The 24,903-nt window shown below is 36.9% G+C and overlaps 1 long non-coding RNA gene across 1 annotated transcript in view; it reads right to left on the bottom strand.

Annotated features, from left to right (window-relative positions):
• Positions 1-24,903, bottom strand: part of LOC141741818 (uncharacterized) — a 96,514-nt gene that overhangs the window by 32,345 nt on the left and 39,266 nt on the right. The window contains exon 2 of the long non-coding RNA XR_012586488.1: positions 15,874-15,948. This is a non-coding gene — a long non-coding RNA (uncharacterized LOC141741818). The remainder of the gene's footprint in view (positions 1-15,873; positions 15,949-24,903) is intronic.

The following is a 24,903-nucleotide window of genomic DNA, read 5'->3' as shown; positions in this document are numbered from 1 at the left end:
CCTGCATTTTATAGTTTAATTAATTTACATGTTACTCAGACTGAGCTTCAGCAAAGCTCTTCTATACATGCAAGTGGACATTGTTCATATTAATGCAGAGACATGACCAAGTGTAAGCAGAGCTATGTATGCGCTGTATATTCATGACATACATTCTTTCCTATCATATTTTGAAAAAAACTGAGGGGGGAAAAAACTGAGGGGGAAAAGAAACCCAACAAACAAGCTAAAAACCATCCAAAAGTGAGAAACCTGGCTGTGGTAAGTGCAGTTTCTCAGCACTCCTTTTTGGCTTACTCTGCATGGTTTCTGTTTCCATTCTGGGCACTACTCTTAGGGGGCTCGTCTAAGAGGTTTGAAATGAGACTAAGGGGTTCTTGCCCCTTATCCTGACCTGGCACTCCAGGTAGTCGGAGATGAAGGCAAATGGAATCTGATCTCTGAGTTCCATCTCCTGTGTTTCTTATTTTCTGTGCTCTTTCAGAAATTCATCTCACAGAGGTTTCAAATGCCCTGCCTCATTATTCGCAGATCTCTACCCCACTGCAACTGTTCTCACTTTCTGAAAGCGCCTTAGGTCCTGTACCCTCTGACAACACACCATGTGGAGTTATTTTCTCTCTCTTGCCTAGTTAAGAAGTTATTGATTGCCACCTGCACTTTGTAGCGGATGGCTTTCCATTGCTCGCATTTGCATTCCTTTTGTATTTTAGCCTCTACTTCTTCTCTTCCCACTGATACTGTTGTTACTTGCGATGTGTGCACTGGTGTGAAGGTCAACATACTTTGCTGGACACTGCCTCAATGATTTATTTTCACACCTCCTTAACGAAAGCCTTGCAGTCCAGAGTTTTTTCAACTACTTGCCAGAAAACCACCATAAACAGTTCCTGCAAGCTTTCTGGTCATGTTAGTGCTGTTAGGTCAGTGTTTCCTCCTAGTATTTACCCATTTGTTTCATCATTGGTTTTCAGAATGAAATGCTTTTTAGCAATCATTGTTTTCTGGACATATTCTTCTGACTTTGGCATGAGCTTAAAGGTGAAGTAATTCAAAATTTCCTCTTGCCCTAGGGTTTACCAGAATTCCCCTTTTGGCACTTCCACCCTGATTAATTATATTTACCAGCTCAAAACCAAATGATCTAGCACCTCTTTAGGTCACTAAATTTGCTAGTATATGTCATGATGTGAGCTGAACAATGCAACTAATAAACTCAAAGCAATAACAAAAAAGAAAAGCAAGTACGCAATAAGGAAACAGTATGGATTTTTCTGCAAGTTTTTTTAAGATCGGTGATCTATCAGCTGAGACACTCCTCCAGAATGCCTATGGCAAGGTTAACTTAAAAGGGCAGATTACATAGTCCAGAACTGCTACAGAAACCTGTACAGAAACTTTGCTGCCCAGGAGTTGAACAGGATGGTAGAAGAGGAAATCCTAGGGATGGAGACCTTGGGCCCTCCACGAACATAAGTTTTAAAATCTTCTTCTGTTCCAGCCTGAATTTACCTACCTTTAAGATTATCTTGACCCTTTGTTAAAAACTGTCTAAAATAGCCTGCTTTCATTTAATGCAAGGTGATGAGCTGGTTTCAAATTTAAAGGTCTATTAATCTATAAGTTAAAGTGCAACCAAGGATATCAGTGCAATTTTTTTTAAAAGCTTTGCAATATAGGGTCCATATCTTACAGTTTAGCTGTCTGCAGTTACATGGGCAGCAGTTAGTGCATTAAATTCCTTGAAACAGAATTTCAACCATGTTTTATTACTTTCAGCAGACACACTGAATTGATTAAATTCACAAGCTACAGAAATGGTTTCTGACAGCTAGTAGCTACAGACTGCAAGGACAGAAGTTTGTTAGTAATGAACTCTAAAGCAATACAAACTGATAGCAAAAGGCCTTTTGGCTCATCTAGAGAAGAGTGACTTGAGGTCTTTCTCCTTTAGAAAGCAAGGATAAGCTGATTGAATTTTTCATATGAAAGGGGCTGCCTGCCTTTCAGGCTTTGGTAGTTTGACCAGTGTGTAACAGATTTGAATGTATAAGTTGCTTAAAGATTCCACAAGAACACACAAATAATCATTTTGTTCATTAAGTTCCAGGAGAAATCAGAGCACGTTTCATTTTCATTTCTGAGTTATTATTGAGACACTGTGGAAAGACACCTCTAAATAAAGTATAGACTAAAAGTATAGATTACTAAACTACTGGCAACAGGTGACTGTGAACTAAAAAAGAGCCACTTCATAACATACAAACAAATCAAAATTCTCAGTATCACTAGAAGAGTTTGATCCCAGGAGAAAAAAGCAAGCTAATTGTTTATATAAAATTGGCGTTATTGTATCAGTCCAAGAGGGACTGAATGACTACGCATAATGATATGCCAAAGCTACATATGTATCATCAATCAATTACACTTCAGAATGCTCATGCACAGCCTGGTCTGCAAAGCAGCACATTTAAGTCAACTAGAACTTATGTCAAGTGAAAAAAGACTTAAGTTTTAAAATCAGTCTAAAGCAATGTTTCAAACTATTTTTCTCCCATATGTGACCTCCTGCAATCAAACCCCTTCTTGTCATTTTATTTAAACAGATAAGTGACTTTGTAGTCTTTGATATAAGAGAAATCATGCAACTTTTAGAGCGCAGTGATTCTGGTTACTTGCTTTTTTTTCAGTTATGTGTGGCTTTGTTTTCATGGAAAGACTTGATGAGCTTTGATTAGCAAAAAGGTAAACAAAATAAACCATGTGATTAACATTATCAGGAAATACTTCATACATCATTTTTGAAGCAAGTGCTTAGAAATGCTGGGTTCAGCATTTACCATAATGGCCATTACCACTTTCATGTAGCTTTTCCCCAAAAGACTTACGCAGAGAATGCCTTTGTCTTGCTTAAACCTAATAGACAAAAATTAGCTGGTGAAAGATAGAAATACCATGAAAATTCACTAGGCGAGCAAACAGTATAGTGCAAAATAGATGCAATACTTAAAGCAAAGCAAAATATAATTAAAAAAATAGGTAGTCAGCAAACGTGATTTTTCTTCTCATTACTCATTTCAAAAATAATATACCATTCAGGTTAAGTGGCTTAGAAACCTTCAAACTTTCATGATTCCACTTAGAAGTTAAAAAAAAAAAACAACACATATATACATTGGGTTTGGGTTTTTTCCTCTCCTCCCATCACAAACTTTGGAAGAAAAATACTGTAATACTATTTTAAGTTCAAAAAAACACAAATGAAAAGTGAATCTTAAGAGTTCTCTGATGCTCTGCCTGCATATTGAAGAACAGCCCACATCATCCCCAATTCCTAGGACTCCCATCTTTCAGAAAAGTGCAAATTCAGCATCAAATTCAGACTCAAACTCATGTCCAGTCCGAAAATACTTATAAGGTATACTTTTCTCTCTTTAAATTAAATCTCATAACAAATCTCAAATTTATGAAGGGAAAAAATTATTTGCTTTTCAATAGGAAAAAATATTCAGCATATAGTGTAACAGAATTAGAGATTTGTCTTCCGAAAGTTGAGGACGTAAGATTACAATGGATAAGGACATTCAGTTTAATATTTTCCTCAACCTGTATCTAGACATATAACTTTCTCCATATAGTCCTGAGAGAAAGCTGACCTCAGAATTCCCTGAGGCAGGCCCACAGGACAGACCATGCCTGGATCACCAAGTAGGAAGGTTGTTCTCTCGGGATTTGTGCTGATGGCTGTAGAGTTGGTTTCAATCCCAGGGGCTGCGTACAGCAGTGTTTATTTCTGTATTATTTTAATAGTACGACCCAGAAGATTTAAAAAAATATATACTAAGTAGGGATAGGTAATGAGGTGAAATGTACTTGATTGACAATGACTGAAACTCCGTAACATTTAAAATGCAGTAAGCATTGCAAAATGCTCAAAACGCACATAGAATATTTTTAAAGGAACAAAAAGGAGATTCTGGTATCAGCAGCACGATTTTTCTGTAGTTCATTTAGCATAATGGGGCAGATTTGAATACCCAAACCAGACAGAAACATCAAATGAACTTTAGCTACGATTCAGCAGAATTTCAGCCAAGCAGCTTTATTTTGCCTGTCAAAGGTATATGGACATGTCGAACATAGCAACAAAACATTGTACGTGCATCATAACCAATAGCCAGATCAGATTCCATTTTCTTTTTTTCTGACTTTTTTTTTTTAAATTTATGCATTACAGGCTTCTGTGTGTATATTACCAAACTATCCCACTTCACAACCCATAAATGATAACTGAGAGTTCAAGAGGCAACTGCACGTTTGCAAATGCAGGAAAAGGAGATCTGTAGAAAAAAAAAATTATCTTCATAAAAGCAAACTGTTCACTATGTAGACACAAATGCTTCCTTGCTAGAAAAGGAAGTGTGTTATAATTTTTAAACAATAGCACTATCTTGAAATAGTGTTAGAATTAGCCATTATGGAGCTAAGACCCAAATAATTTAGTATGACCTTTAAATAAACATGATTATTGCCACAGCAGTATGATGTATACTGAAGCCTCACGTTAATTAACAGCAGTATTCCAAAACCCCAGTACCAAATAACAGGGTAAAAAATTTGCAGCTCGCAGGAATGGCAATGCATTTTTTTTGCTTTATGTTTCATCTGTGCAACATTCCTCATTCCCTCATCCAGCAGAAAAGTATAAGCAAACTCATCACACTTTTCTACCTTTTTATCAGTTCAGCTCGTGCTGTCTTTAAGTGGAAGCATCATCTCTGTTTTTATTATGAACAAAGCACCTGAACCAGGTGCACTTCGTGCCTGACTCTGCCTGGAAAAGCCCTCAGAAACGCCACCACTATTGCTGAGCTGGAGAAGTACTTCAATAAGTCCCAGCCCTTGCTCTCACAGACATTCACATCAACAGGTTGTCCCATAAAACCTGTAAGACTGCTCATTTTGAGTCCAACCCATCAGCACACTAAGACCAGAGCAGTGCTATAGCCTGCGTATCATTGCTAGCTGGATAGCACCCAGCTAGAACCTGCATTCTTCCAAAACCTGAATGGATCTCTAAAGGATAAGTCTTTCAAAAAGGAAAACAAACCCCGAATGACTTTGAGGAAATTGGTCTATGGGAAAAAAATAACTTTCAGCTCTAGTCATCATTTTTCCCGACCTGTTTTTCAAGCTTTATTTTGCAAAGAAAAAACACATTTTTAAAGATTAAAATGGGGAGAAAAGTTCTTCCCAGACTAGTAAGACTTGCTAGATATACGCCATTACAAAGGCTGGGTATTTGTGTTTGGTTGAAATGAGACAAATTAAAAGGCAACAGTAACAATGCCATTTTGCCCAGACCTTGCCATTCTCTTCAAATTGAAGTGAAAGGTCAGTGATGAAAGATGTCTGAAAAATTCATGAAACCGGAAAGTTTCATGGAAAGTGTCCTTGTAGTGAAACCCTTGAAAAGACAAGAAGCAGGGAACGTGAATTAACTCAAGGGTCCTTTCTTTGGGCTGGCTCTTACTTGATTTCTTGAGGTTTCAAATTAGATCAATCTGCCTGACTATACACATGATGTCATATACATTAAGAATTTCACTGCTGATCGAAAAATCTACTCACATTATGTAAAAATATAAACTTCTCCAATCAAACAAGAGGTATTACCCCGGGATATTTAAAGAAAAAGAACCCACAAAAACAACCAAGGTGCTTTATTTGAATCTTACAGTATGAGAAGTGTGCCCTTACGGTAACTGTCTAGACTACAATATCTTTCCCCATACTGTTTCATACGAAATAATAAGAACAGTTAAAAGATTACCTAAACTGTAAAATACTGGTGGCCTCCTGAATCCTGTCACCACATCCCAGCTGAGGTTAGAACGCTATAAAATGTCCCAGGTAGTGGTTAATAATGAGATGTTAGGCATTCATGCTTGAAATTGTGGGTCATTTTTGATTAAACATCTTGCAGAGGAAATAAGGCATGGCATTTTCATAGTGAGTTTGTAGTGTAATATGAAAGTGCATAAAACCTAAACTTGTTAGAGGTGATATATATAACTAACAGGAAGTGACAGGGGAAAACCAGTTCAGCTAAACTGAAACTTAACTGAATGCTGTTCAAAATTCATAAAGGATACTCCATCCATAGGAGTGAGCTAAGGCTTTTGTAGAATCATGGAATGATAGTTATAGTTTAAGTTTCCATGTTCAGATTAGGTTTAGAAACAGAATTTTTGCTTGTCTGTTTGTTTTTGGAGCTACTAGAAGGTGCACATTTAAAAATACAGGAATTTTAAAAGATGCTATATGCACTGAAGTCCTGATAATTTTTTGTGGGTGGAGTTGGTTCTTCAGCTTTCTGGACTTTTTTCCCAGAAACATTTTGAGAGAAAGAAAGGTTTTATCATTAAGGCATCAAACTCCGAACGCCTTCCAGTCTCATTTTGTGACATTATTCATAATTCCTGAATGACCCAAACAAATCAATACATTTCTTCGGGTAAAATATTTATTTTCTTCTACCTTCTCTCTACCCTGTTCAGCAAATATTTTTTGTCTCTGATCATGTCGTTTTTGCATATGAAATGTTAACCACAGTTAGAACCTGCAGGCACCACAACAGTACAGCCATATCCTCTGAGATAACACAATATTCATATTATGAAGGAGAATATTGTTTTTTGGTCTGAAAACAAACACAGAAACTTCAGCATTTAAGATCAATAGAGTGACCAAAAGGTTGGCACAATTTTCTGTTGTAATGCAGCTCACAGATCATGGAAGATCAACAAATGATATTAAAGAAAATAACTTGCTTCAGATTTTTGACTAAGAACGTTATTCCTTCCACCTCCAGTCAAATGCAAATAAATAAAGTAATGAAAGGCATCTTTCACTATTGCACAGCCAAAGCATTTACAATTCAAGCAACAAAACACATAAAAAAATGACATTTGTTCAAAAACAATAAATTGTGCTCTGGTTTTGGAGTCTTGAGGTGTCTAATGCTTTTTTTTTCTGCAGCCATAAGAAAGGGAGTATACTGTCTTAAAAAGGGGGGAAAAGGGGGGAAAAGGGGGGAAAAGGGGGGAAAAGGGGGGAAAAGGGGGGAAAAGGGGGGAAAAGGGGGGGACAAAGGGGGGGACAAAGGGGGGGACAAAGGGGGGGACAAAGGGGGGGACAAAGGGGGGGGAAAAGGGGGGGGAAAAGGGGGGGGAAAAGGGGGGGGAAAAGGGGGGGGAAAAGGGGGGGGAAAAGGGGGGGGAAAAGGGGGGGGAAAAAGGGGGGGAAAAAGGGGGGGAAAAAGGGGGGGAAAAAGGGGGGGAAAAGGGGGGGAAAAAGGGGGGGAAAAAGGGGGGGAAAAAGGGGGGGAAAAAGGGGCAGGGGGCGGGGGGAGGGCAAAAAACCACTTCAACCCAAGATTCTTGCCTTTCAGAAGACTACAAGGGAAAGGACTATGAAGGAGAAAAGAAAAATACCAATAGCATCAACATTAGCAATATTGTTCACTCTAACAGGGCAGAGTGAAAGCTTTCCTTATTGCAGTAGGGCACTAGTATACATAAAGAGAAGCAACATCTCTCCAGTGCAAACCCAGCTGACACATTTAATAGACATTATCCAATATCTACCCCAAAGCTGTATTTCTTACCAAGAGTGCAAAGTCTTTCAAATGTTGCATTCCCTTCCTGTTCTGAGGGATCCAAACATATCGTGTGTAGGTGCGCTACGGGGAAGGCACACTTCTAGGCACCCACCCTTGCCTCTGCCACGTGCCGGCCATACCTAGCCTGCACGCTTCGATAACAGCCAAGTACGCCCCATGCCCTTCAAGGCAGGGAAACTGCAATGCTTTCCTACACAGCCCCCCACACAAGGGCTGTGTAGATGATCAGGAGCATTGGACATGCTACAAACCATACTCAGGAAACAGGACTGAACCCAGGAATGGATAATCAGGGACTGGGAGTAGAACACACATGTAATGAGTCAAAATGATCCTAAATGCTCGTTTTGAAAACCCTTGGCAAGACACATCCATTGTGCTATTGACCCAGAATCAGTCCTTTTAAACCTCCATGTATTTAGCTGCAGCTAAGAAAGAAACTGCCAAGACCAAGATTTATACAAATCTGCAATTACAAGCTGTGACAGACCATAAAAGATAATTACTAGTATTTGGCAGATCAATTTTAGCTGTCTTCAATCTGTGCCTATGGTATATTTTATAGAATTAATCTTTCATACAATTTCATGTCTGTACAGTATTACCATTGTGTCATGGCAGTTAAACTTTTTCACTGAACAGCACAAGTCCTGCTAGAGTTGGGAACTAACACAATCAAGTCCATCATGTCTGTTCCAGAGACTAAATATAGACAACAAGATGACCTTTTGCAGATAATATTTCAAATGGGTTTTGGATTCTATTCTTTACATTATATCTTATTTCTTGTACTAGAAGAAATTTCTAAACAAGGATGCCACAGAACTGTGAAGCTCCGAATTCTCATCCCCTCAGCAAGTCCCACAGGTACACTGTGATGGATATGGGGACTTCAGAAAGGAGAACCATCATCTTCTTCACACTGTTATGTTTAGGAATGATAAAGCCAAAAGACTGAATTCTTAACATTCACATCTACCAAATGAAATGTTTTGCATCCTATGAACAAGGAATTTAAAATGTATCTGGAAAATACATTTGAATTTTAATTCAATGCTTACTATTTTCTTGAAGCACAATGGCCCATAAATGAGAACTGGAGACCTGCAAGTGTACTGCCTCGTATCATTAGTACACCTTTGTTCACAAAATGTCACAAATGGGATTTTTAAAAAGATCTATTACTTTACAAAAAACAAATGGCTTGAGATAGCTCAAAGAAGATTACATATAACTGACTTTAGGCTTTACAATTTCTAATTGCTACAGCAATCCCTAATCCATCTTGGCTGAATAATATAATTTAAATATTTTAGGAAGTTTTCTTTAACAGGCTTTTAGACTTAATGTTTCTGCTATGCTTCAGGACAACATCTTTTAATTGCTTTAAATTATCAGCGATGTCTCCAGCATTTTCACTGAACATGGATTGATTTCAATTAACTTTCTCACGCTTTAGCATAAAAGCAGTCTTATTCAATTTGCCCTAATTAGATCACACAACCTCTTGAAGCTAAAGCAATGACAGTCATTAAAAGGTTGTACAAAGAGAGAGAGAAAGAGAGTGAGAATCAAGGTTGTTTACTGCATCGTTAGTCCTTTTGTAATTTTGAAGCTGCAAGGAGAGTCTGTCCCTATGACAGTATGAAGGTTTTAAAATCAAATCCAGAATTTAGGGCTTGCGGAATTTTACAGGACCAAATTTTGTGTCAAAATCAGGATGGTTATTTCGTTACTGCTGTATTGACAAAACTCAAGCTTTGTGCTGCTGCCAATAATGCACCTGCAGCATTGTCAGCTGCACAAGTCACTGTTTTCCCCTCTTTCAATGCATCGAGAAGGGTATTATTAGTAACTAATGGATTGGTACATAAAGAAGATAGAAGGAAGGAAACTATAATGATATGTGGTTGCAATCTTCCTTCAGTTTATATTGCCTTGGAAATTTACCTTTTCCTTTACTGCAAACTGCACACAAAACAGGACTGACAAAAGACAGATTATCTCTATGCAGACACTTCAGCTAGTTACTGGAGTTAACAGGCATGAGGCAGAAAATGGTACGCTGGCTGCAAGCCAGCTGCTCTGGAAAGCAACATAACAGAAATTCTAGAAATGTTCCTGCAATGAAAAAAACAAACAAGTTTGGCAGTCTTGGGACAGGGAAAAAAGGAGGAGAGGAAATAACGGCCTCTAGTAAACGGGTCTAAAGGATCACGAGACCACACACAGTCCTTAAGTCTGGTACTCAACTATCAACAGAATCAGGTAAGAACTGCTGGTCTGCAAATATCCTCAAGAACAGTCAGTGCATTTCTCTCACATTTCAAAACCTGGAAACACCCCAGAACTTCAAAATCAATCTACTATTTCTAACACAGAAGACCGAAAGATGCAGAAAAGGAAGACAGAGGTCAAGACAGAGAGGAAGGCAGTGAGCACTCTCAGTATCTTCTGTTTTCAGTAATCATAGAAAAATACTCACGCATGCAGAAGATGATAAGTTTGTTTTCTGGGAAAAGTAGAAGAGCTGTAGCATCTCTCCCTGACCAGGACCATGGTGTTCCATGTTGCTGCTTCTTATGCAAATACTTATAAAAGAGCCCATCTTGGACCACTATGTAGGCTGGATTCAAAGTTAGGTTCAGAGCCAGGAAACTACAACTCTCCTTCATGTAACCATCTAAGTACAAAAAATTGACAGAAATGTAATCCCTTTAGCCGTGGGAGTCTGGGTCAAGCGTCTTCTAAGACTTAAGTAGTATAATATGCATCGTGGGCAAAGCTGTGATCCTTTTATGTGCTCCTCATGTATGAAAATGCATCCATTGAGTCACTAGCTCTCTGGAATTAGTTTATGTTCATCTTTTATAGACAATGCATGTAAATCCACAACAGCTCTGTTTAATTAAATATTGCAATGTTGTATAGAGGTATAAATCCTTTGAAATAATATGAAAAATTATTACATTCTTCTCTATCTAGAGTTCATATAGGACAACATTTTACACTCAAAGTCACAGGCATACAAAGGTAGCTAAAATACCGTTTATCAATTTTCCAACACAAATGAATGAAACAAGCCCAGGTTATTCATTAATACATTTGAGTAAGAAGGAGTAAATATTTACGCATTATTTAGCCATAAGAGCCTGCTTCCAAACTCAGTTTTTCCAGTGAAGGTCTTTGCTAGAGTGAATTCTCCAGTGCTGGCACCTCGTGAACCTGCCAGAACAACAAAGTTATGGACCACTAATTAGCAAAGCAGCTCTGCCAGGCTGTGATATTTCAAGTGAAATCAAAGTTGCTTGTGACTTTTTCTAGATGACACAGCTTCCATGAGCATAGCTGGTGATCACATCTGTTGTGTGGGTCGCAAGCTGGTTAACACTCCACGTTACAGTTCAGTGCTAGAAAAACACAGCACTGTCTCCTGACTCCCACTTAGGGACTAACATTTCTGTACTCAGAAAGAGCGAATGTCAGATCCAATATGGAATCTTTTCTCTTTTGCTTAATGGGATTGGTCAGTGGAGCAATAATAAGGAGCACCCTGAATTTCGCAGAAACATTTCAGATATGTATTTCAATCCATTTTAGAAAAGTTGCACTGATACGATTCTGTGTGCTGAAAGACTTAATTTGGGACTAAATCAGACAGGAAAAATCTTATTCTGGATTAAAAAAATTTCATGGAGCACATTATACCTGTAAGAGCATTCCTCCCACGTGCAGAAGAAACATCACTAACGTTAGGTCCTAGTACTTCTGTAAATGCGATGGGGTCCAAATGTGTGTAGCTTATTGGAAATTAGAGTTTCTAGTTTCTCTAAAACATTTTTAATAAGTTACTTGGCCACTGGCCAAGGTAAATTTAGTATCAAAGAGTTGAAATAATCTATTACTTTTATTAGGCTGGTGGCTGACAGACTATCTTAATTGTTTTCAGGAAGTAATAGGAAGTCACTGGAAGCAAATAGGAAAACATTTCCTAAAATTTGCACTGGCCATGAAGACTAGCATAATAAATTTAGATAGACAGCATTCTACATGCCAAACCAAAAGTTTTTAAAGTATTTCAAATTAAGTTTGGCATGTGAGAATAATCTGGGCATATTGGTGTTTGTATTTCAGTGGCCTGGAAAGGACTTTCAATGGATAGCATGTGCTCAAACAACTGGCCATTCCCAAAAGATTTTATAGCCCAAGTTACAGTAAAATACTACAGAGAGGATTAAACAATGACCTAATCAGGAAATTGGAAAGAATGCCACTATAGTCAAGTGAGTTTAAGCTTATACGGATGTACAGAGAGCTTGCGCTATGTCTGTTCAACTGCCTAACTGTTGTCAGCTGCAAGTGTCTGTTAGAGGTATTTATTTGCTGTTGGCTATATAGTTCTGCAATACCTCCTAAGGAAGAAAAATCCTCACCTACTTTGACGGGCCCTCAGCCCACCTGCAGGATAGAACAGAGAACTATTCGGCTATTTACTTCCCTCCCCCTCCCCTTGTCCGTCACACTTCATTACCACTCTCCACAGTAGGCACTTTGCCACATACAGATGATTCAAAATACTTCTGCTACATTATAACACTTACGTAAGAAATAGGGAGGATCATAGCTGCAGAGAACTGGAAACTTAATATGTTTCCATATTAAGTTTCCACGCACCCAATTCCATTGCATTAAGGAGCCTGAAATGAACGTATGGGGTTTAGAATATAATTTGAGGTGAAGGCAGGACTCTGGAAGATGTTAATACAAAAGTATAAGGATATCATTGTGCTTCTTACTTGGCTGGATTGGGTACTTGCGTTTGTGACTGTGATTATCTTTTAATTACCTTTAGAGTGCTAATCACAACAAACTGACTTATCTAGTGATCACATAACAGGGATAGCAGAGGACAATTAATTTGATTTCAAAGCAGAACAAGCTACTAGTGTATCAAGCAACTGTGCATACCAGAACAATGTGCCTAGCTTTTGCTACAATCTTAATTATAGCATAAAGTCATAATTTTTTTTCCCCCCTGAGCTTGAATTTAAGACCTGATTCAGTCCCTCTGCAAGTTATATAAAGGGTAACATGGGCACAACCCAAATCCCTGGACCTGTTGAATCCAGAGACAAACTTTACAGTTAGTCCATATTACTATAAAGGAGTGAGCCAGGCTCTGGGTAAAGATCTTCCCCACCACCTGTAAATTTATTGAAGCATGGATGCAGATATAAGCAATCTAGTTGTTATGTCCTACAGAAGAGTAAATAAATTCTACTATATATAGTCTCTGCTGAGTGACATGGCAAATTCCATGCAGAGTGAGAGAGGACTGTATCCAATCTTCTCACATTTTCTACCCACAATTTATTCCAACTAACCTGGCTCCTAAAATGTAATGGAAAATTCACAGGAGAAGCCATAGGATTGGTCTGTGATAGTGTGATTTAAGAAGCAGAAAATAAGAAAGGAAAGGTGAAAAGAAAAACACCCAAGTGAATGGCTGTTTCATATAGCTGTACATAGAGCTTCCAGGCATCCCACTGTGACACTGAAATTTAAAATTTACATTCACGGATTGAACAGGTGAGAGAAGTTCTGGACAGGTTGCTGGGAAGACCTGCTTCTGTCTCCCTTAAAGACATAAGCTTACCTCTCTCAATAGAACAGTATTCTTATTCTAAGCTATGAATTTTAGTGGAATTTAAATACAGCAGTATCCTGAAATATTTCAGAGGCAGGAAATGAACTTGGATGAACCTGCTCAATCTAAGGAAAAGTTGTATTCAGAGCCAACTAGGGAAATTTCATTAATAAGAAATAACAGGAGCAATCAAAACTAATGATGCTCAAAACCTTCCTTAAATCTCTACATTTAAACAAAAGCTGCTCTTAATTTATTTTCTCTTCTACAATATCATACAGACTCTACATAGTAAATCTGATGCTGACTACTATGTTTAAAATAAATAATAAAAAAAAACCCACCTATCTTAAAAACTATATTAATACAATATTCTTATTCACAATCAGAAATGGGGAATCTTAGCCATTTTACCATATCTTCCTGGTATTATTGTATTTGAGCCTTATGAGCTATGTAAAATTTCAATTAAAAAAAAAACTTAATTGTTTTCATAACAAAAATGATACAAAATTTTCTGTTGCTACATACTTTTCCCCAGAAATGTTAGTTTTGACATGCTCTAAGTGCAGCCTGTAAAAAACACAAATGGACTGTCTTGTTACTGAAAAACATTATCAATTATTATCCTCCCTCATAGCCTTTCTTCTTTTTTATTCTAAACAACTCACACTGTTAACTATATAAAAAGGTGGAAGCATTCTGCCAACCTGGATTACACCAACCTTTTGTGACAAAAAAGCAGTAAATTATACATTTCGACAACAAACACAGCACAGATGATATCATATACTATAATCTATTATATCAAGTGAATCTATTAAGATGCTTCTACAAGGTAAAGTGCCTAGTCTTCCTTGCATTACAGTCTAAGCAATATTAATGGACGCCAAGTTACTGTGAACACCTTGAACTATGGTGTTGAAATGCAACAGCACTGAGTATCACCAGCAAATCAGCCTACATTTTTATATTTTAGTTTGCTAACAAGCTCCAAGAAACTTGTATCCAGAAATTTCATGCAATTTGCTCGAATCTGTGGAACTTGAGGGTTGAAAATTTTTCTCTCGCTCCTATACATATATTCTACTGAAATTTCTGTTCTCTCTCTCTTTTATCTCATATCCAGTCTTACTGAGTGGATTGCACCTTTGTGTTATAACCACTTCCCTTTGGGAAAAAAAAAAAATCCTATTCTGGCTATTTCATGAAGTATGATTTGCCACTATATTTTTCCCTGGATTATTGAAACCAATAAAAAGAAACTTGAACAATTGCACTTTGCTGATTCATTTTCCAAATACTTTTCAACATGTTACTAAGAGGATAGAATTTTCAAAATGGTGAGGAAAAAATGGAACACTTGAAAAAAACCCAACACTTTCTGTATGAAGCTGACTCCTTAGTGGCTATCCTATTTTCTTTCTTTCTTTCTTTCTTTCTTTTTCTTTCTTTCTTTCTTTCTTTCCTCATGTATTTTAATGTCTTAATTATGTCTACTGCATAATACCGACAGATGTGCTTACTAAAAAGCTGGAGCAGTTAAAGATACAAAGTTAGTCTCCTGGTTCTGACACCGTAGCCGCATGTATGCGCAACTCTAATCCATTCCAGAGCAAAACAAAGCAGTTGAACTTTGAAAAACAGTCAGATGAAAGGTGGCGACCCCTTTAACCACTACAAATTGTTCCACAAATAAGGACCTGATTACATCTTAGTTGATTCAACAATTATTTCTTCTTACATCTGATTCTAATCACTCATTGCAAATGATAAGGCAAACAAAATTACTTCCCAAATGCATCACCTCGATCATTCCCGCTGCTTTCCAATTCTTTCTTTTGGGAGTATCATTCTGCTGAATGGGTGAATTAAAAAAAATTGTAAAAGTTTATTTCAAGACATCTCATACCAGCTACCTTAGCAGCTGGAAGAACTTGGACACTTATAAAGCAATATATGAATTTCCCTATTTGCAGATGTTCAGTTATAAACCCAGCCTTTATTTTTAAACTATTAGTATATATGGGGTTTATGTATTATTTTTACTGCACGTTTCTTATGAAAGCCACTTCTGAACTATTTTTACAGTGCCTTACAGTCTCCTTCAACATCATCTTTTTCCTTCAGGCACTTCAAACATATTTTATTTATCCTAACCTCCAGCACTTTTCTTTTTATTCTCCACCTTTATATTTCTTATCAGGTGTTTTTACACTTACCTGACTTTATTCTTTAATCTTTCTACTTCTCCTTTGGTCCGGATATTTTACACCTTACAGATGTCTCTTTCTGACCCCTTATTTTTCATCTACATTGGATCATTTTTTTTTGTCATAGTATATTCACTGCTAGATGAAATACCTTCATTTATCTTTCAACACTTTCCATTTCCTTTCTATGTCTTCCTTACATTGATTTTTCTCACCTTCTACTAAAATAAGATCAGATGAAATTCAACCATCATTTTATTCAATTTTGTCTCATTTCATTCCAAACAGCAAAATTAACATGATTATGGTAAGTAATATTTTGAACTTACTTAATAGATTATCATCAATGATGTCCTCTTCATTGCTAACAGTATATGGATAGCACCATTTCTGGTTGTTTCTTTCTAAATCAAAGAGACAATAAAGTACAATAAATCTTCATTCTTGTGTAGCAAATTACTTGTGTTAATGACCAACACAAAAATGTTGGCAGAACTAAACAGAGTAAGTCATATTTATGTGCTTGACTTGCAAAGCCCTGACAGTCACGAGCAGGTACATAAGCGACTAAATACAAAATCTGGAAGACTGTTTTGTAGAAAAGTTTTTGGAAGTTTGTACACAATTGTTGCAAGGCTAGTTTTCAGTTTCTTTAAAATAAATCCCTCTGGATTAACCGCTTATACTAACCATGGGGAAGCCATATTTAAAAAGTTCTGTTTTAACAGACCAAAGAAATCCTTGTTTAACTTCTGAAGTAATTTTGCTACCTGTATTGAAAACCTTTGCCTCCATACACATATCCTACGCAGTAGGGCCAATTTCATGTCATGTTTCAAAAAAGAAGGATCTAGTCTAGATCATGAGTATACTCCTTCTGCTCCTCTTTTTGTACTCTTTTCCACCATAATTTGGGAGACCTGGCAGGAACTAGAGGGTGTAAGCTTTTTCCTTTAACGGTGTAACAGCAATGTCCTTCTCCACTGACTCTTGGAAACTATAAAAGAGAAAATGAAACAGCTGGAGCTGCGCGAGCACAGGTAACTGGAAAAAGAATTAAATAAAAGAAACAATCAGCTGAAATAGATGTTCAACAGCAAACTAGGGCCAGAAGGAAGGCTGAAAATTAGCTATTAAAAGATCATGTGCAAGAGTGAGTATAAACATTTGCTATTGTTCAGGATTTTTTAAGGAGCTGTGCTACAACCCATCACTTACTTGTCTGTTCTGTTCTACTAAGAGTAAAAAGAAAAAAATATCTTGTGGTCAGCACTTTATGACAAAACAAACAAATAAACCAACCTCCATCCAGGTTGGATACACCAAACAAATAAAATGGGGAGAGGATACTTTCTTCATCAAGATTATATAGAAGAGCATGTTTGGAGGACAGCGTTTCTCAAATAAGAAATCATTCTGCATTCCAACAGATGTTGAAGGTGACAACATGGTTAACAGACTGTAGGTTACAAATCTTTAATTCATTTTTGCTAGTGTTCCTCTTGTCAGAGTTCATTACTTTTGTTTTCTGGAATAGTGACGATATGGCAGCCGAGTATAAAGCCTTTCTGAGGATAATGCTGATGACATGGAAGGACGTGACATGGAACTGCATAGCAAAATCATATCAATTTGACCTGAAAAAAAAAAATGAAGCAGCTTCCCAGAGAGTGCTCAGAATGCCCTAAGATTTTTGATTTACAATACTCCCAGTTTTTGTTAATTTTGAGCCATCACTGACGATTCATTAATATCAGTGGGAACAGAAGCATGATCCATGGGGAAATTCAGATACACCTTTAAGATTTCAGCAGTATTGTTCAATTCTGAACCCACTGATGTATTAAAAAGTCAAGCCATGTTGGAAGAGATTATGTACCTTCTACATTAAAGTATTAAGCTTATACATTTCATTTTATCAACATATTATCACCATCATGTTATCACCATGTTATTCAGTCACCCAGTTTGACTTGATCCTTCAGGAAATCTTGTTATTCTGTGAGGTTTTCTTTAGTCTAAATAATTTTCTGCTGTCAGCAATGTTCACGAACCCATCCAGCAAATCAATAATAAATATACTGAAGAACGTCAGGCCTGATGTTGTTACCTAGGGCAGCCACTACTAACTGCTTTCCACTCTCTGAAAATTATCTGCAGTTTCCAGGGAAGTGTGTCTTTTAAAGCAGGTTTGCCTGCCTGGTATGTCATATGGAGATAACTTAATGCAAGTCACATAATTACATCATGTAACTTTATATCATTTGACATGGCTGAGGCAACCTAACATAAAACATCACGGTATGAAGCATCAGCTGGAAAATTTAAACATTGCTTTTTTTTTTTTTTCCCCCAAAAGGAATGGGAGGGGAAAAAAGCCCCCACAATCTTTATTTTTTTTCAACCCTTTCAATCCTAGTCTTTGAAGAAAGAAAAAAAAAAAAAGAAAAATATAGCTTATCTACAGTATTGATTCTTATACATGTAACTAACACACTGAATTGACAGTGTCTTCACTAGAACCTGAATCTAAAAGCTTCTTGGAAAATGGTCTGTTGTCGTGATCAGAGTCCTCTACAGAGCTCAACAAACTGTCAGGACTACACTGAAAAAGAGTAGATGTCTACTACTACATTCGATTAAAGCTGTATATGTACTGCTGTACCTACATACAAGGCTGCTCCCTTGTATTCTAATATATCTCCTATTCCCCATGCAATTCCTTTCTTAAGAAACATGTTAAAATAAATTACAGTGCTAAAGACACAGATATTTTGATAGATATATTTACTTGTATCACTGTAAAATTAGTCATGATATTCTGCTGCAATTTATGCCATATTGCTTTTCTCTTTACTGTAGTTTCCTCTCTACTAGCAAGAGGATAAGAACTAAAAGATAGATTTTATATATTATGGCGCATCTACAGTTCTCCTTTCTGAAGTCTCTTCTGGTTTGCAAAAATGCAAGATTATCCTTGTACTAAAATTTCAGAAGATCAAAAAAAAAAAATAGGAGCTAGTTTATTTTCAGTTATTTACAAAACAATGAATTCAGCATTCAGAGGAGAAATTAATTTAATGGATACAAGGAATGTTATCGCTTTGTGAAGAAAGGTGATATAGAAGTGAAGCTGAGATGGATATGAGATGAAACAATGAAATTAGACTACAAAGAGTAATTTATAATAATAACCACATTCAGCTGAAGGTGAACTATGAGTTGACATGGACATTCCCAGATGGGCAGATGGCAAATTTGACTGACTGCTATAGTTAGTTATCAAGGCAGATTAATATGGGTTATTGCAACTCACACGGAAGAGCTGAACACCAACAACAAAACGAGGAGCAAGACAAAGTACAAGAAGTATTATATCAAGTTAAGAATTCTAGGGAAACAGCAAATAAGAGAAGATGCAGAAGCAGAAAGCTGTGTCTAGAACTGAAGGATTGGCCCTGGCATGCTTAATGCAGCATGGGTGAACGGATCAGACTGGCTTGGTTTTGACCTCATATTGGTTATAGTAATACAAGCAGCTAGCCTTTGGTTTCATAAATAACATGTTAAAATATGATTAGACCTCTTCAGTATTATTTTTCTTGAAGACAGATATAACTTGAGCAAAAGGTAACTAAAGGTGTCAGGAAAGGCCTCTGCAGCTTAAACAGATCATGGCTCCTTTAATAGCTCTGCTCTGCTCCCTCCTCCCTTTTCAGCCCCAAAAGTATTAAGAAGACCATCACTAGAGTGGGCTGCCAGGCTAGTGGGGACCACAAAAGCCTTTAGAGTCCATGTAGAATAAATATGAGCCCTGTATGCCTAGCCCAATCCCCTTTGTACTCCCATGTACACTACGTATCTCATTCGGGCAGTTCTTACCTTCTCTGCAATCAGTTTCTGGAGCACAAAGTTAACTGAATGAGTGAGCAGCCTTAATGCCACACATGGGTGGATGGATGATGAGAGCACAAGCATCCTTTCTGCAGGGAGATAACTATTTAGAGATTTTGGATTGGCACTTCTAGAAAAGACGTTTCATCATCAACACATACTCTGCATGTATTTTGGCCAGTGAGTGGCAAGTGGGGGCAGTGGTAGAGGAGGCAACACGATGGGATCAGATCAGCCTGCAGCCACAGGAAAGCAATCTATTGGTGTTGTGAAGAGAGGAGGGTGTATAATAACAATGAACAAAGTTCCAGCAAACCAGGACAATCAGTGACTGGCATTCAGACGCACGTTGACCTCTATTAAGCAAAGCAGGAATCTGTTAATTTTGATTTTTATCCAGTTTCCAGGAGCAAAAATCAAGTTCTAAAAACTGCAGCTTGGATACAAGGACACTACGTTCTGCTTGTCTCTAGGGAAGCAGTCAATTCCGCTTGAGATGCCCCAGTAAGTAGGCAGAGATTCTGGACTGGCACAGAAGGCCTGTCGGGCAGAGCCAATACCCTTTTTGTAATCTTTGACAGCCAAGAAATGTTCATCTGAACAATGCGTGTATTCCAATGAAAAATGATTTTTGGATTTGACAGATTCTGGACGTACTGGGAGACAAGACACTACTTCTGCAAGTGGAAATGGAGTCACTCTGAATAACAGCTTATAGATAATAGTCAATTAATTATTCCAGCATCTACCTGATGCTTATGGCAGTAGCCATAATTGCTATCTAATTGGTGCTGTTCCAGATACCAAGCATCTAAAATGTCAAAGCAGCAAGTTATTCTACTTTTGTTTTATCAGGCAAGCAGATAGCTACAGAAGCAGCTATAGCATTTTTTCCCAACGATATAACCAGCAACTAATGCGGTCCCAGAAAAAGGCTGGGTACCAGCTGCAGAGGTAGAGTATGATAAGATGTATCCTCTACAATGTGGGACTAATTAAAGAAAAAGTCATTATTGGGTCCACAGCTGGGAGAGATTCTTGTCAAATTCAGTAGGGACTGGAGCAGCTTCAAAAATCACTCAAGCTTGGTGCATTCAATTAGACTATAAGTTTGAGGTCAAGAATGGCTTAGCAGCGAGGAAAGTAACTTACTGCAGAAATACAACTCTGTTCATCAGTGCATTCACAAAAAGCATTTGAGGAGAAACTTGCATGCTTATCTGCATGACTAGCGATTATGACTGTCACATACATGATTCTGTACTAGGTTGTAGGGTTTTTTTTCAAATGCTAAAAATGTTTTGAAAAGGAGAGTGAGAGATCTTGCTAGTAAATATTTCAATAGAGTAGACAGTGGCAGGGTTGAAAGAGTAAAATGATTCACCTTGTTTTCTCATAGTTTCATTTAAAAAAGTTAAAGAAATACAGAGTTCTACTTTTTTGAATCATTCTGCAAATTTAAATTCAAAATTGCTTCTTTATGATAAAACAAATATACAGCAAAGAATTTTCCAAGGGAAAAGAATAAAACACCTGACATCGTAATAAATATTCAAACAGAAGATCTTTGACAGGATTTATTTTCAGAAGCTAGAATAGTTTTCATTAATTCACAAAACATTTTACATTGCATTTTCACTTAATAAATGCTAAATTAAATTGTTTGTGTTCATAGCTATAATCTATATTCCAATTATTTTCCATGCAAGCTGTTACGCTTTGCAAAAGGAAAGTAAACATGAAATATCTTTAATAACCAGAGGCTTAAATTTGGGTTTTTCCTTATTAATATAGGAAAGCATGGAAGCTGTAGTTAGAAAGAAATGTTTAAAATTATGTTTTCTAGCTTTAAGAACTTATCCAGCCTTCCTTTTGTACACTTTATTTTATTGTTAATAATGAAAATGTGTTGTACAGTCAATATTCACTCCCTTGTCAGGAGGCAACAAGCAAAGCAAGTTTCATAGCAGACACTTACCTCTTTCTCACAGCATATATTTTTCATCTGCTTTTTGGAATAATCCCTTTCATGTAAAAGGATATTCCTCTCACGGAGGAACAACCATTAATGTCAAGTACATGCAAGTTTATTGTGACAAGGTTTTCAAAACTATGTGATGGTAGCAAACCTTCAAGGGGCTACAGTGATGTCTTGTCTGTACAATTTATCTTTAGTTGTGACAGGAGGAGTGTACAAACGTGTACTGCACTGTCTCATTTTTCAAAAAGTTTTTTTTTTCCTTTTCTGAATACAGAAAGCCTGTTTGTCATTAAAAATGTAAAGACCCTTATGTTTTTGTCGGTTGAGGAAGAAAATGTAAGAAATGCTTTTCTGGCAACCTGGTGCAGTAAGAGTTTTCCAGTTAAGGAACTGCCAAAATACACAACATTAAAGCAGATGCAGCTTGACACAACTTGTCATTAAAAATATATGTGGACAATATGAGTACACGTCAAAACGTTAAAACGTTCAATAAATGCAACTTATTTAAAAAGTCCCAGAACACTTGCCAAATATTAATTTACCTTTCTTTTAATTCAAATTGAAAGAGTTTCCTATTGTCTCAGAAAAAAAAAAAAAAAGAAAAGAAAAAGGGGGGAGTAAAACTCATGGTTTAGAACAAGGTTTCATAGAAAATTAAGAGGATTTGCCTAATCATGGTGCAATAAGGAAACAAAAGAGGAAAGAATGGGAGCTATGCAAATAGCCGATAAGGTCTATGATATTGGAGACATATCCTATTTCTAAATTATGATGAGCTGAATCAGGCAAAGATTGAACCTGAAGCTTTCTCTTGCTTAGAAAACACAGAACCATGAAAAATAAATTTTACCCTGATAAAAAGTGGAAGGACATGGAAATCACCAAAAGTTTCAATAAACAACAAGAAAATTACATGGGATTCAGATGTGCATTTTTTACAATGACATAAAGATCCTTTTTTTAGTGGGAGAACTCCTATTCAGTACAGGAAACACAAGAAAGGATATTCATAGGCAAACTCTGGATTTTCCTCATGGTATTCTGTATTTGCTAATATAAGATAAGCATGATTATCACATAGTGTAACTTTTGTTACCAAGCATTATCAAATTAGTGACTCATTTGTAATGTAAATAAGTATTATTAGTTTTAAATATGAAAGATTTACATAGCTAATGGAATGAACGTGAAAACATTGTCTTAGGGCAGTTAAAAGCTATGTTACATTTAGCAAAACTGTGAACATGAATATTTATTCTTGAACAACAGAAAGAATAACCAATAACCAAAAATGATAAAGCAAATAGTGAAGAACATTTATAACCAACAATCATACTGGGATTAATCTGTGTAAAACTGTCCGTTTCACCTTCTGTTTCCAGTAGATTTTGAACTTAATGGACTAAGTTCAAGTTCATTAATCAACATCACAGTATTTGGCAAAGGGACGGTTCACAAAAATGTATGGCAAGCAATACAAGATTTTTCAGAAGAAAGCAGGTTATGTGAAGGAGCAGAAGATGAAAAATAATGAAAAAAAATCCTAATCATAAACTTAAAGCTCCTTTCTAACAGGAGAGAAAATCTTCAAGGACAGAAGACACTCTTTACTTCATCAAGGTGCAGAAGAGATGGTGAAGAAAAATATTTCCCCAATATTTTGGAGACGAGATAGCTAAACAATAGTATTATCATTCATCTTTTTACTCTTTTTTTTTCTTCCAGTCTGTCTCCCACTTTTTGGATTAAAGACGTCTACATTCTTCAGAGCTATATATGGCGTCTTGAACATATAATATCAATCTGGTGAAGCACAGCAACAAAAAAACGTAGCTCTTACACCTGACAAGTCAATGTGTAAGGTGCACTCACACCTGATGAGTGTGCTCAGACCTACAGATACTAAAGGTTTGTTGTGTTCTAAATGCTAACAGGGTGACTGACCTTTAGAAAAAAAATACATCGACCAACTTTGGCAAAGATTTTCTGGAAGATAGATTTTTAATCATCAGAAGGTAATACTCTGAGTAATTAAGACTCTCAATGCAAGCACAGGCTTTTATAGCATGTTTATGTACATAGCAACCATTTTTACATCCTATCAAAGTATGATTTGATAGGGATGGACAAACTCTTCCTATTTTCCTATTTGTTTTTATACACTAATTTCTTTGCAAAGCAACACGCCAGATACTGTTCATAAAAATTTCTCACACTCCAGTATCTTGGCTTACTAATTGCAAACTTGCACTAATTGGAACGCAGGATTCTTATCTCTGAATTATACTTTTCATTATTTTCCCCATTTCCACTATTTCTGAACTGAAATATTTTCCTATTTTCAAAGCTATTTTACATTATTCCTATTTTTTACAAATAGTACCAGCTTTGCGGTTGTTGAGCTAATATGGAAGGGATTCTTACAAAGAAAGCCCACAAAAACCTCACAAATCTTCTAGGAACCTTTGCTTTGCAATGATCAAGTCAGTGATATTCAGCTGCCAAACTTTAATTAATTAAAAGAAAGCTAGGCACTCAGCAGTTTTGAGAATTTGAACTACTGTGTTGCTTTTTCCCCTTATCTTTTGAAATTCAAGATAAACACCATCCATTCTTTCTCCCAGGCAGACTGCAAGGCACAGTTTGTTCACATCTCCAAAGTATCTTGAATTCATTAGATGGAAAGAGCTACAGAACTGCAACTTTAATGTATAGAACACTGTAACATGGAAAAGAGCAATGCCAGCTTTGTCAAATGAGCTCTAATCTTTCACACTATGAGAGCAGAGACAGAGCTCATCTTCATTCTTTTGCCAGTTCAGTTCCCCATCTCCCTAAATAAACAACCAGAAATAGTGCCAGGTGCCTCCAGTCATACATTTTGTGATATAAATGCTGACTTAGAAGGAACAGGGCTGAAACCATTGCCTTACTGTGCTGATAATCCATCAACCATGATCAGATGGCAGTAAGAGCTTTTGGACCAGTAAGAAGGTTCTTTTGAGCCACATCGTAAAGGCTGTCAGAAAGAAATGGTCTTTTTTTTTTCCTTGCCAATCCTATGAACCATCAAGTCCTCCAGCATTTTAGAATTAGCAAGTGCAGTGCAAAGTTATGAAAACACATTATTCGCCCAGTCTGACTTTGCATGGGGTAATTAGAATTATTTGACCCCAAAACTGCACAGTTTTTGATCAGATAATGGACTTTAATTAATAGAAAATCATTAGTAGTACTCCACAAAGTGAATTCATTAGCAAAATAGTTTTCTGCAATCATTTCTCTAGGTTCTTGAAGCCACAGAAATCACTTAGATCATAGTTCTCCAAGGCCAATGCAAGTTCATTTTAGACAGAGATCGCCTGTAACTACTCCTGCTATCATCCGTAGGAGTTTTCCCTCTAGTTCAATGAGAGCAGCACTGGAGTTCTTCAGAGAGATTACTATGTTGTGACCCGAGCGACCAGTTTTGACGCAGTGA

Source organism: Larus michahellis, chromosome 4 (assembly GCF_964199755.1).
Source record: "Larus michahellis chromosome 4, bLarMic1.1, whole genome shotgun sequence".
Taxonomy (NCBI): Eukaryota; Metazoa; Chordata; class Aves; order Charadriiformes; family Laridae; genus Larus; species Larus michahellis.
Note: the sequence above shows the minus strand (reverse complement) of the source record. Positions and strands in the feature narration are given on the sequence as shown.